The sequence below is a fragment of the Hevea brasiliensis genome, chromosome 14 (assembly GCF_030052815.1).
Source record: "Hevea brasiliensis isolate MT/VB/25A 57/8 chromosome 14, ASM3005281v1, whole genome shotgun sequence".
Taxonomy (NCBI): Eukaryota; Viridiplantae; Streptophyta; class Magnoliopsida; order Malpighiales; family Euphorbiaceae; genus Hevea; species Hevea brasiliensis.
The window spans coordinates 18,400,099-18,413,439 of NC_079506.1; the positions used below are offsets into that span (position 1 = coordinate 18,400,099).

General features: G+C 31.9%; 1 pseudogene; it reads right to left on the reverse strand.

The window, feature by feature from the left end:
* Positions 1-11,395: 11,395 nt before the first annotated feature.
* Positions 11,396-13,085, reverse strand: LOC110665671 (F-box protein CPR1-like; annotated as a pseudogene).
* Between the last annotated feature and the right edge of the window lie 256 nt (positions 13,086-13,341).

Consider the following 13,341-nt stretch of genomic DNA (forward strand, 5'->3'; position numbering starts at 1 on the left):
TACCTGTACAATTTTGTAATATTAATTTTTGAGTCTTGTAATCAATGAAATGTTTCTTATATGATGAGGTTGGTTTGAAAATGAAATGATTTGATTATTGAGATTGAATTGTGAGATGAAATGAAGTTTATTGAAGTTGTATTTGAGAAAACATATTGGGAGTGTTTTCTTTTTCAGGTTTGAAGAACTGTTTTCTCAAAATACAGCCGTCACTCTGCCGAAATTTTAAAAAATTTTTATAACACCAGATTTTAATCAATGATTTAAAATTTACAAAAATTGATTTAAAATCCCTTGTAGTATATTTAATGGGTTACCGGTAGGTGAAGTACGGTAATTCATTAGGTGTACTATGGGATCATGTTACATCTTACAGAGGAGTAGGGTGTGACAGTAATATTCCTCGGTAGCTAGCAAAAAAACTTTCAGCAATTGGCAACCCTTGGCCCTTCTACCAATGGGGCATAGACATCGTCAAACCATTTCCCATTGCATCAGGATCCCGCAAATACATCATTGTTGCCATCAATCACTTTACCAAATGGTCGGAGGCTGAAGCATCATAGCATGTAGCAGTAGACCGAGTAATCACCTTTGTCAAACAAAATATTTTCTGCAAGTTTGGATTTCCCAAAGTCATCATAACAGATAATGGCACATAGTTCACCAGCAAAAAATTTAGAAGCTATGTACTGAGTGGGGAATCGACCTCCGTTTCACCTTGACTTATCACCCGCAAATGAACGGAATGACCAAATTCATAAACCAAATAATTCTTCATGGACTCAAAAGACGACTAGGCGAAGCAAAAGGGGCATGGCCTGACCATCTATCGAACATCTTATGGGCCTACCGAACTACACCAAGATTAGCAACTAGAGAAACGCCATTTTCACTTGTATATGGTTTAAAGGCAGTAATACGAGTAGAAGTCAATGTTCCATTAACCAACCAGAGCACCCCGAGGAAGCTTCACAAGAGGAAGATCTATGATCTAATCTTGATGTAGCGAAAGAGCTGAGAGAAATAGCCTTTGTTAGAATAGCACAATATAGGCAAAAAATGATCAGTATGTACAACAGGAAGGTAAAAAACTGAGCATTTATTGTTGGAGACTTAGTTCTTAAAAGAGATGATGTCATAGAAGGATTAACAAAGGCAAGAAAGCTAAGGTGCAATTAGATTGGACCTTTGTTATCTCCAAAGTTATCCACCTAGGGACCCATAAATTAGCCAAGACAAATGGGAAAATACTGCCCTAAACTTGGAATATTTGTAATCTGCGCAAATACTATCAATAAAAGAATTCCTTATTAAACTCTTTGGAATTAAGGGTGCTTAGCCCATCCACGGTGATAGTCTGCCAAACTAAATAAATTAAGGGTGCTTAGCCCATCCATAGCGATAATTCACCAGGCTAAATAAACTAAAGATGATTAGCCCATCCACAATGATAATTCGCCTGGCTAAATAAACCAAGGGTGCTTAACTCGTCCTTGGTGATTGTCCACTAGGCTATTAAGAATAATTTAGTCAATGATGAAAACCTGATTAATTATTAGATAATTCAAGTGAGAATAAGAACAAAATTCATTATGTCCCTGAGTTTCAACTAATTATTTGGTTACAATGAAAAAACCTAATAAGTCACAAAATCCTTCCAAACATATAACAATTGTTTAGATTAGTTCAAAGATTGATCAATCAAAATCATTATTAGGTAAATACAACCCCTAAACCATTACCATTTTTATTCGACCTACTGGTATGAGGATTCATAGTTCATGTTATTATGATGAGCAACAATGCTATGAGAAGAAAAGAAAGATAATTCATTCATAATAAAAAAATTTTGTTTACAAAAGTATTAGGTAAAGGGACCTACATCATCACCCACACCACCACCCCCCCCCCCCCCAACCCCCCCAACCTCTTCCCCCTCCCCCCCTCTTCCCCCCAAGTCCCCAAGGTTTTCAACCTAGGAGAAGTCATCTCCTAGATAATGCTTATGTAGCTCAATGACTATGTTATTCTGAGATTTAAAATAAATTTATGCTATTTGGTCATCAATGGTAGCTAACTCCCCCTCCAAGGCCTCTATTTTCTTATTTAAATAAACTTGCATAGCTTAGTGACTCTCTCGAACAGCAATAAACTCATCCTAAAGAGCAAAGAATTTTTCTTTCATTTTTTAAAGCTCGCCCTCCAAATCTTTAGTTCTTTTCTTGGAAGTAGCCACAGCATCAGCAAGCATATTTAGCTCGATTTCTTGGGTACAGACAGGACCCCACAATGCCCGATTTTTCTCCCTTAAAACTTGGGTGCACGCTAATTGCTCCAGTAACAGAGACACTGAGTGCAAAGCCAAGTCATCATCATGCTCCCCCTCCAATCAAGCTTAATCCAGTAGAAGCGTATACTTCTTAGCGAGCCAGTTGGCAAGTCTCAAATTATCGATAACTGATTCACTAAATAACACATACTCAACCAATTATTTGCGTGGCGAAGGAGGTGGAGGAGCGATGGTAGTATGCTCGAGCTTTAGACGGGAAGCTTGAGTTTCTAGGGCTGGTATGCTTGAGGGGGTGAAGATGAAGGATTAACTCTCACCCTTTTTAGATCCAAAGGAGAGGCATCCTCCACCAGATGAACAACTTTCTTCTTTTTTCAGATAATTTGTTTGATGTTTTTCCCTCGGCTGCCCATCTCTACAAAAAGAAAAGAATTTTAGTAAGTAAAAATGATCAAGAGAAAAGCAAAAGTATTTCCCCTCAAGTGGTAGCTATTGTAATGATTGGCCGCCACGGGATCCCCGATCACGTAGGTAGTTTCCCACCATCTAGCCTTAGCTTCGAGCAACACTTTAATTGATATCTTGTCCTAAAAAATAATGGCCTTTATCTCCCTAACCACTGCCTTTTCCTTGGCATTTAGTCTCAATTTCCCAATTTTCTTATTCGCCACACAATTCTAAGATGTCTAGATCCCACCCTAGTGCTTATCAAAGGTGTCCTTAATGAATAAAAAATCAATCTTTCCACTTCATTAGTGAGGATGGAAGACCAACAAAAAAACCCACACCCTTCCGAGCATGGAAATGCCAATACTCCTTGCTTTCCTAAATGTTCAATTGGAAGAAAGTAGAAAAGACTCAAGCAGATGCATGCAACCTTGTCCTGCGGCACAATGCTCAGAACCAAAAAAGAAGCTTTCTCGAATTTGGATGCATATGAGGAACAAACAATTGATAATACTTTAAAACTTTTATATCTAGGGGGTCGAGTGGTCACTGTAGGCCAAATTTCAACTATTCCTTATAAACTACCACCCAAATAGGGTGAAGAAAAGTGCTCTCAGCTTATCCATGAGTACTGACAAGCGAGAGCTGATATCTTTTTGTGTCTATCCCATAAGACTTTAAGAAATCCAAAAGTTCCCACCTAAATAATGAGGACTGCAATTCAGAAACCCTTCTCGGCACATTTGGACTGGAGAAGCTTGCCTTTCCATTTAAAATCGGATGAACAACAGAAGCATAAGAGGCACTAGTGATAGTTGGATCCATAGTTTCTGGAGCGTCCACAACTTTTGCCAGACTTTGGTCAGATTCGGAGAATAGTTCACGAGTACTAGAATCATCGCAGTAGATGATGGCTGGTGACTAGGGGTAGCACTCAAATCACCATTGTCACTCAAATCACTCATTCTCAAAAAAAAAAAAAAAAAAAAAAAAAAAAAGAACACAAAGGAATAAATTAGGAAAAAGAAAAAGAAATACCTTCACTAGAGTACTAAAACGCCAAAGATAGAACAACAAGAAAAGCCACCAGAAATTACAAAGGAGATAATGGACAAGCAAGGAACTGAAAAAGAAAGAATGAGAAACAAGGATTTTATAGAAAAGAAAAGGAGACAATAAATGATTTTGAAATATGAACCGTCACATCGATTGCCTTCTCACATATCAAGAGAAATTCAATAATGACAGCTCACATCTAAAAGATTGCTTAAGGCATGCCTGACAGCTGTCCATAGGGGTAAACATGATAGCCAAAAAGAAACACACACAATAGACATGTCATACCCCAGCTGGACAAACAACAAAACAAACCTATATATTTATAAAGATAGGAGGGGAGACAAATGATACTACTCACCAAAATCTAAGTCAAATAGTCAAAATTCTACACAAATTTCTAACGTAGCAATCAGAAAGATCAAACACTATTTTAGATGGTCAAAAGATTAAGTGAGCCAAACAAAGCATTAGGGACTAAAACAAGACAGAACAAAATACTTTCAATCGCACAATAAGGTGAGCAAAAGATATATTGAGCAATAATCATGCTAGTAATTAAGCAAGATTGGATCTCATGTATCGAGCAATAGTCATGCCAGTAGTGAACAAGAGCAAATTTTATGGAGACCATCTCGGCATATTAGTCAAGATTATCTTCATAAATGAAGCAATGGCTTTTTCTCTAAAAGGCCTATAAATACTAACTAAGTAACCAGAAATAAAGACACGTATTCTCATTCTCAAAATCTAATTACAGTTCTTCCAATATTTTTATATCTAGTTCTCTGACTTGAGCGTCAGAGTGACTTGCCAAAAGGCCACCCACCTCATCCTTTTTCTTTATTGCAGGCTTATGTGGCATTAGGACCACATCCCAGGAACTTCTAGTAGCATCAGGCCTACTTTCATATTATATGGAGGATTCACATTTAAGAGAGAGAATATTATTTTTATACACCAAAAGTATACTATAATTTTCCTTTAGCATGGTTCAACCAATGAATTCAGGTGATGTTATCCCTCATCCTACTAATATCTGTTATTTTAGATTGCCATGACATTGTAGCTAAGGACTAAGAATTTTTAGTTGCACATAATGCTCGAAAGACTAATTTTGTTGTTATACTCTAACACATAAGAGTCATTCTATTGATCTTGTTTTGGTAATTTGGTCAACCCCTTCTTCGAACGATTCTTCTTATTAGCTTTTTGCTTATTTAGCTGAAGATTTGTTTCCTCATGGCTAACTTTTGTTTTTGTCATTATCTTTCCATTGTAAATGAATAGATAAAATTAATTTAAGAAAAAAAAAGAGTAATTTTGATTTGGGTGTTTGTCTCAACTTCCAAGTAATTATATAGGTAGATATTCCCTATGAATAATTAATAATCATTTCAGCTTTGACTCGATCCATACACCTCTTGAGCTAGGCAACAGCTTGATTTTATCATATAGCACAATCCTACTCGATTAAATAACAAAGTTCTAGCTATGTTCCAAACAATGAAAAATTGACAAACAAGGTAACGAGCTACGGAGCTTCCATTTGGTCAGTTTGTTTATTGAGGTTTAGTGATTTAATTTCTTCTATGGATCATAAAGATAACAAGTCTCAGAGGAGCAGTGTTGTAAAATGTTTCTTTAATCATTCAAATTAAAAAAGAAATCAAAAAATTACTCTCCTTTATCCAAAAAAATTACTCTCCTTTATCCAAATTCTAAACTGAAGGTTTTAATTGTTTATAATTATAATTTTATATATATATATATATATATATATATATATATATATATATATATATATATATATATATTTTTTTTTTTTTTTTTTCTTCTATGAAGATTCTATTATGCTTAACTTATGATCCTTAAATTGTCAAAAATTTTTTTGTTAAAAAAAAAATTCTCTTAATTAATTCTGTGCTAACATAAATCAGAGAGGGAAGACGAAATCAACTGTGCTGTCCCCGCCAGTCAGTTCTTGTTATTCTTGATGAAGTTTCCTTTTGCTTTCCTAGCATTAATACCAGCTATATTTTTACTTTTTTTCAATTTTTTAGAAAATTAACAGATTGAAAACTCTAATATTAAGTGAACAATATGCCTTTAACAATTGAATTAGATCAAGTTAACCTTTCAAATAATTACAAATATAAAATAATTACTAATTAATTTTTAAGCAATGTAACTAAAGTAATCTTAATTTCTTTTATTAATTTTTACTTATAATTTTTATTTCATTCCTTCTTTAATGTTAGTGACTTGAATAGCTTAATTAGCTGGAATTTACGATCCCCTTATATATAGACAACGCGTTCAATCAATTTTCTGAGTGCATTTTTTTTTTCTACTTTCTATTCATAAAACAGACAAGTCAAGAGGTTTTATTTTCCTTTCATCCCTTTTATTTTATATTAGTAATTATTTGAAAGGTTAACTTGATCTAATTCAATTGTTAAAGGCATATTATTCACTTAATATTCGAGTTTTCGATCTCTTAATTTTCTAAGAAATTGAAAAAAAGTAAAAATATAGCTGGTATTAATTATTTTTTTAAAAAATGGAAATCAAGAGTATCCTCAATTTGATTGACATATTTATTCTATGTATTTGTTTAGTTCTTCTAGGTGGTGATAATTAATAATTGTTGCGGCAGTTAGTTCTTGAATTTGAATCCACTAAATAAGTAATATGCTTTCAATTGAATTAAGTTAGGTTATACTGGTAGTTAATATTTAAGTTAGTTAGTATTTAGGTCTACGTGGTCAATCTGAGTAAATTTAGTAACAGTTTTCTATTCCGTTGCTAAAAAAATAATAAAATATTTTAGAATTTGCAATGACTTAAAAGTACATTCCAAATTTAGGAATGAATTTAAAAAAGAAAATTTAGGAATTTGCATCTAACTAAAAGGTTGTTACAAATTTAGCAATAAATTTCTATTCAATTGCTAAATAATATTTTAAAAAATAAAATGTTTTGAAACTTTTGACGGACGAGAAATCTGCAATAAAATCTTTAGAAATTTGCAACAAATTTCATATTTTATTTTTAAATAAAAAAAGAATTTTCATACAATTATATATGAATTATATACTTTTTTAAATAAAATTTTATAAATAAAAAAGAATTAAATACTTTTTATTTTAAATATGAGAAACAAAAAAAATTAATTCAATTGAATTCTTATAAAATTCAACATTTTAAATGGAGACAGTGAAATTTGTTAAAATTATAAATTTTATATTATAAAAATATAAAAATAGAAGGATAAATATAAGTAGTTAGATTGTAACATTGACTTGATCGGTCATTTTAATTTGTAAAATAATTTAATAATTTATGTAAATTTAAATTAAAATAAATTAAATTTTAATTTAAACAGTAATTCAATACTGCTGTGTTTTATTCTGATTGGTGGGGCCGTGGGGGATCTTGTAAAATAGCAAAAATTCAATACTGTCGCGAATCACGACAAGAACAATATCCGAAATATAATTAAAAAGGAAAGAGTTAAATTACTTTGCTTTGTTCTGTTGTTTTCAAACGCACCTCTTATCCATTGGAAAATAGACACGTCTTATTCTTGAAAGCTTTCCATTATTTTAATCCAAAGGCCAGATGTGTTTTTGTTTTTTTTTATATTTTAATAAATTCTTAAAAGGTATAAAAATTTTAAATTTTTAATTACAAAATAATATTGTATCATATGATTGCTTAATAATTAGAAAAAATAAAAAATAAATATAATTTATAGAGTAGAATAATTTCAGTTAATAACCTTCAACATGATGAATGATGAGCAAAGAAAAAGAAAATTATTTGCATAGCAAATAGCTAAAATATATTAAAAACAAAATTATAATTACTAAATTTTATTTTCACACTTCAAATAATATAAATCACAAAACAAATTTTATATATAAATAATATAAATGATGAGATATGTGATACTTAAATAATTTTAATTTTATTAATTATATATTTATATTAAAATATACTGCCAAATGTCTTGCAAAGCACTTTTATAATAATAATAATAATAATAATAATAATAAAAAAGTAAGAAAAGAAAGGCGCAAGGGATCATAACTCATAAGCATCCATTACAGAACAAGCACATGTTCCTATGTTCCTATGCTATGTAATTATAGAATCTTCATATTAATTTCAAATTATACTATTTCTAGTCTCTAAATATTTCTTACATATATAATAATATCGATAATTGGCTCTATAGTATCGAAATAGATATCAAAATCATATCCATGGTATGTTAACCTTGCAATGGTGGCTCTACTTCTCTGTGGGCAGCAATTTACTACTGCAATAAAATAGACTGTTGGCATTCCTCTAATGGAAACAAATATACTAAATGTAACTCATATATTTCATAGTGATACAAAGGTATATCATGGTTCTCAAAATCATAACCCATCAATCTCATAAACTCCCATAACATAATTGTGTTGAATCAAATTATTGTTACCCAAAGTAGCTAAACGATCATCATACTAATTCATAATCTCATAATATTTCTCATAACTCTAAAATATTAATCATATATGCTCAACTTTGATGCTGTCTCACCATGACATGCTACTAATCTTATCACCATTTGTTATATTTCCTCTATCTCATGACATCTAACTCTCTTTATAGACTTACTTATGTGCATGAAATATGAATGAGCAACTATATCCTGGAATCAAATTAAATAACTATGAGAAATCAATAATTGGAATATAAGAATGATATCAAAACAATTCATAGTTTTCAAATGACCAAGAATTAATTAAAAAGCAAATTTATACTATATATTGTAATACCACTAATAGGTAGCAACTCACAGATATCACTCTTTCATCCATTTAAAATCAAAATCTCAAAAACTCCTCCTAGAAATTAATAATATAACTATAATTAGAATCAATCATAATTTCATTTACCATATCAAATATTTAATGAAATTTCGATAGCACTTCCTTTTAAAATTAAACTAAATTTCCTATCATAAAACTCAAATTCACAACTCAACAATTATATTAACATATACAAATTTTTAGCTTATATCTGCACACAAATATTATTTCAAACACCTCATACCAAATCTCAATCAAAGCATTCCCTAATATATCCATATTACCAATAATCCAACTAAACATATATAATTATTTCTCATCCTTATAAACCATGATAGAAATACATCCACTTTTATTGCTTTAAGAATCGTGGTGTTACAGAGGGTGTATGGTCTTGGGTTTGAAGCATCATCTATTTACCCTTATGGTGGTTCAACTTCTTTTACATAGTCATTTTTATTGTCCGATGCACAGAATGCTGCTTTATAGTAGCAAGTTAAAGACCTGGAGCAGCAGATCGGTGATGAGAGGTACTATAGGGTGCAACAAAGGGATCAGATTGAAGAGTAGATGAAGATGCAGATGAATTAGCTCAGGAGTGCTATGATGGAGGAGATGATCAGATTACTTTGATCCCTGCCATTTCTCTTCCACCTCCTCCATCTTTACAGGGGTTGATTTTTCAGTATATATTTTTATGCTACTGTAATATAATTTATAAACATTATTATAAGTACACTCGTTAATTGTAAACTTCGTGTTACGTAATACAATTATTGTCTTTAACATAGTTTATTTTATAGTGTTCTTAAATGGGGTGTTTCTGCTTGCTTAATATAAACAATTAAATTTGTAAACCGATTGATTCACTTAGACTTTTACTTCTGTCAATAAAATAATGCAGAAAAACTTAAACAAGGTGGAAGTTTCAACCATTTTTCTTAGAACCTTGAAAACTCATTAATTATTATTATATATTTTTTTTAATTTTCAACTATATACGCTAAAATCTATTACATTTTAGTTTAGGTGGTTATGGCTGGATATTAAAAGGTATTTTAGGTAGCATATAATTTAATTTGTGAAGGGATTGGATTTGATTAGAAATCAATTGATTTTGGATTTAAATTTTATAAAATTATTAAATTTCTAAATATAAATTATTAATAAATTAAAATTAGCAATAGAAATAACTTGATTGAATATCGTAGGCGGTAGGGATGCTAAAACGAAGAATAAGAAGAAAAAAAAAATCTAAAGGACTTAATTGGACATAAAAAAAGGTAAGCGTGCAATTAAAACATTTAAAAATGTAACGGTGAATTTACGAGAAATTATATAATATTATTATAATTTTGTATTAATATTTGACATAAAATAACAAATGGATAATAATTAGATATATAAATAAATATATAATTATTATTATTTTAAAAAAAATAATAAGATAATTATAAACTTTATATATATATATATATATATATATATATATATATATATATATATATATATATATATATATATATTGGTTAAGACTCATATATACACATGTCCACATGTAATTAAATTATTATCTCAGATAAAATATATTATATAGAATAACTGTTTTTTTATATAATTTTTTAAAGTTTATGCTTTTGCCTATCTTTTATAATAATTCAAGGTTGTCGCGAATCACGAATGTGTCTAAGCTAAGAGTTGCAGAAATGAGAATATTAAGATGGATGAGTGGCCATACTAGATTAGATAAAGTTCGTAATGAGTATTAGAAAAAAGGTAGGAGTTGTGCTAATTGAGGATAAGTTAAGAGAAGGGAGATTGAGGTAGTTTGATTATGTGAAGCGTAGACATACAGAAACTCCAGTTAGACAAGTAGAACACATTAGGTTAGAGGATAGAAAGAAAAAAATGGGTGGGTTTAAACTGACTTGGAGGAGAGTAGTATAACATGACCTAGAATCATTACACATTTCTGAGGATTTAACCCAAAATCGTTTAGATTGGAGAAAGAGAATCCATATAGTTGACCCCAAATTTTTTAGATAAATGCTTAGTTGAGTTGAGTTGAGTTGTCTTTCTCTTCTTCATCTCTTGAGCTTGAGATCTGGGGAGCTCAAAGTGCGTAGGTAGAATCATTTTTTATAAGCCTTGTAAAAGAATACACTCATGGGCTTAACACCACATCTAACCTAAAATCTTAAGGTATGAGTTTATGAGTCTTTTTCACTTATATATCTCTCACTCATCCCATCTTTTTCTAATGTGAAATTCTACACTTGCATATTCCCAATAAATCTCCATCTCAATTGTAAATTTCTTCTACATTGGACTTATTAGGCCTATTCCCCTCAAATGAGAGCCTTTTTTCTTAACTATTACGGTGTCACCATGAGCCCAATTACTTCACCAAACCCACTCAAGCATACACCTATAAGAGTCACGCCAAATCCATCACGTGTTCTACTATCACGTGTATCAAGAGTCCTCACTCTATTAGTCTGTTCTTCTCCAAATGAGTACCTTCCTGCTCCATTGGGCCTACTAGAGTCTCTTGACTCTTCCATCCACGTGTCAGAGTATTACGGGAATCATTGACCACTATTTCTGTACTCGTCCTTGTCGAACTATCAGCTCTGATACCATTTGTTAGAGATATAGGAAGCCAAAAGCGCCTAAAGAGAATCCTTCTTGATAGGCCTTGTGAAAGAACATACTTATTGACTTGACACCACATCTAACCCAAAACCTTAAGGCAATGAGTTTGTGGGTCATTCCTATTTATATGTCTGTCATTCATTCTATCTTTTTTCGATGTAAAAATTTTACACTTGCATATTCCTAATAGCTTGATTCTGCTCTGTTCACCACCATTATCAAATGGAACAAGGCTTCCCACATACATTTATGCACCAAAAGATATCAAACTACACCTAATCTTCACAGTTCTAACAATTCTCCTATTCCAATCATAAAAACAAGCTTTTGATCATTCACTTCTAATAGCATCTTATCCACATCTTTTGAATAAGCCAAAGGCCTCAGAAAACATACAAGCACTAATATATTTAGTTGTTTGAAATGAAAACAGCTTACTTCAGGAATCCTTCTCTCCATAATCTTGCATTACCCACAAATTAACACAGATATTCATAACTACACCTCTCACATAACCTCGCCTCTAAGACCCCCCATATGAACATGAAAATTTAACTTGTTATTGGCATACTCAGGCTGGGGCACTTCATGACAAATCTCAGCCACAATATCAAAAGCAATAATGGAGTTTTTCACACCTAGTTCTAGATAGTGAGGCAAAACACAATGCAGAGCATTACAAGCAAAAACACCATATCATCTCCTATGCAAAACCTGGTAAAATGGTTAATGCAAGAACCTAAGATAATAAGGCAAGTCTTTTATACTCTTCCAGAAGTCACTCTTTAAACTATAAATCTTCATCTCAGTAATCATAATCAGAAGACACATATCTATCATCGTGCCCAACGTCAGTAACCATTTTAACTAGTTTACAGTCTTCATTAATCAAATCATAATCGAAGCCATAAAACACATAGCCAGTTTTCAAAAACCTATTAAGTGGCTTAATCTCTAAAATTGACAATCTTTAAACTTTCTCATTAACGAGTTATACAAAGTGATATCTTGCTAAGAATTTCACAACGCAACCAATCCATTACAAGAACCGACAGCTTCAGCTCTATCATTGACATGTAAAGGGTGGTCGAGGGATTCCACAAATGCGATGGCAAAAGCAACAACATCGAGGGAATCAAAATCGAGGGTATAGATATTCCAATCTTGGAGAATGAGGGAGAGATTGGATCTGCTATGGAGGTAATGGGCGAGATGAAGGTCGATTAAATTTGGGCTATCAATAATAAGCATATAGGTTTGGACAGGCATCGAAAGCGAAGGACAGTCCTGACAAAAAGCTGGAGGAGGATGTCATTGATGATATCGTGAGGGATTTTGGCCATATTTTCTGTTTGTGAGAGTGTTTGGCTTAAAGGAAAAGCAAAGAGAAAGTAGGAAACATGGTGGTGGGAACCTAATGGATAAGGTTTTGAATGGTGTTGCTTAGAATGGAGGAATGGACAAATGGTGGAACGCATGTGAAGATAACACCTTCAGAGAACAGCATTGGTAATAGAGGATGAAGTAGCAGAGGACTTGATAGGAGCACATGAGCTTGGATACAAGGTAACGGAGGACGCCAATGGCGACCATAAACATCGATAGAGGAATTAGTACCTAATCTCTTATCGCCGTGTCCAGCACCATATCTTTTGCCATGGCTAGTCCCAGAACTTACATGGCTCCGGGGTCATTCGAGTCTATCCAACGTCATTAAGGTGTAAGTATATGACCAAATACCATGTTCGATTATTTTTTGGCCATTTGGCAATCAATCGACATGTCATCGTGTGTGTTTCTCGCATTTCTTCGCTAATGCAATTTTGTATTTTATTATAATTAATTTTTTGAGTTCAAATGTTCAATCGGTCATGATATTAGTTCATATGTGCAATAGACAATTCCCTAATAGTTCAAGTGTTTTATGATATATTTGGCTTTCTGGCATTGCCTACAGAAGAAGGTATAAATCATGAGAAATTTTTATCTAAATCGAATTTATCATAAATTTAAGATATAATTATG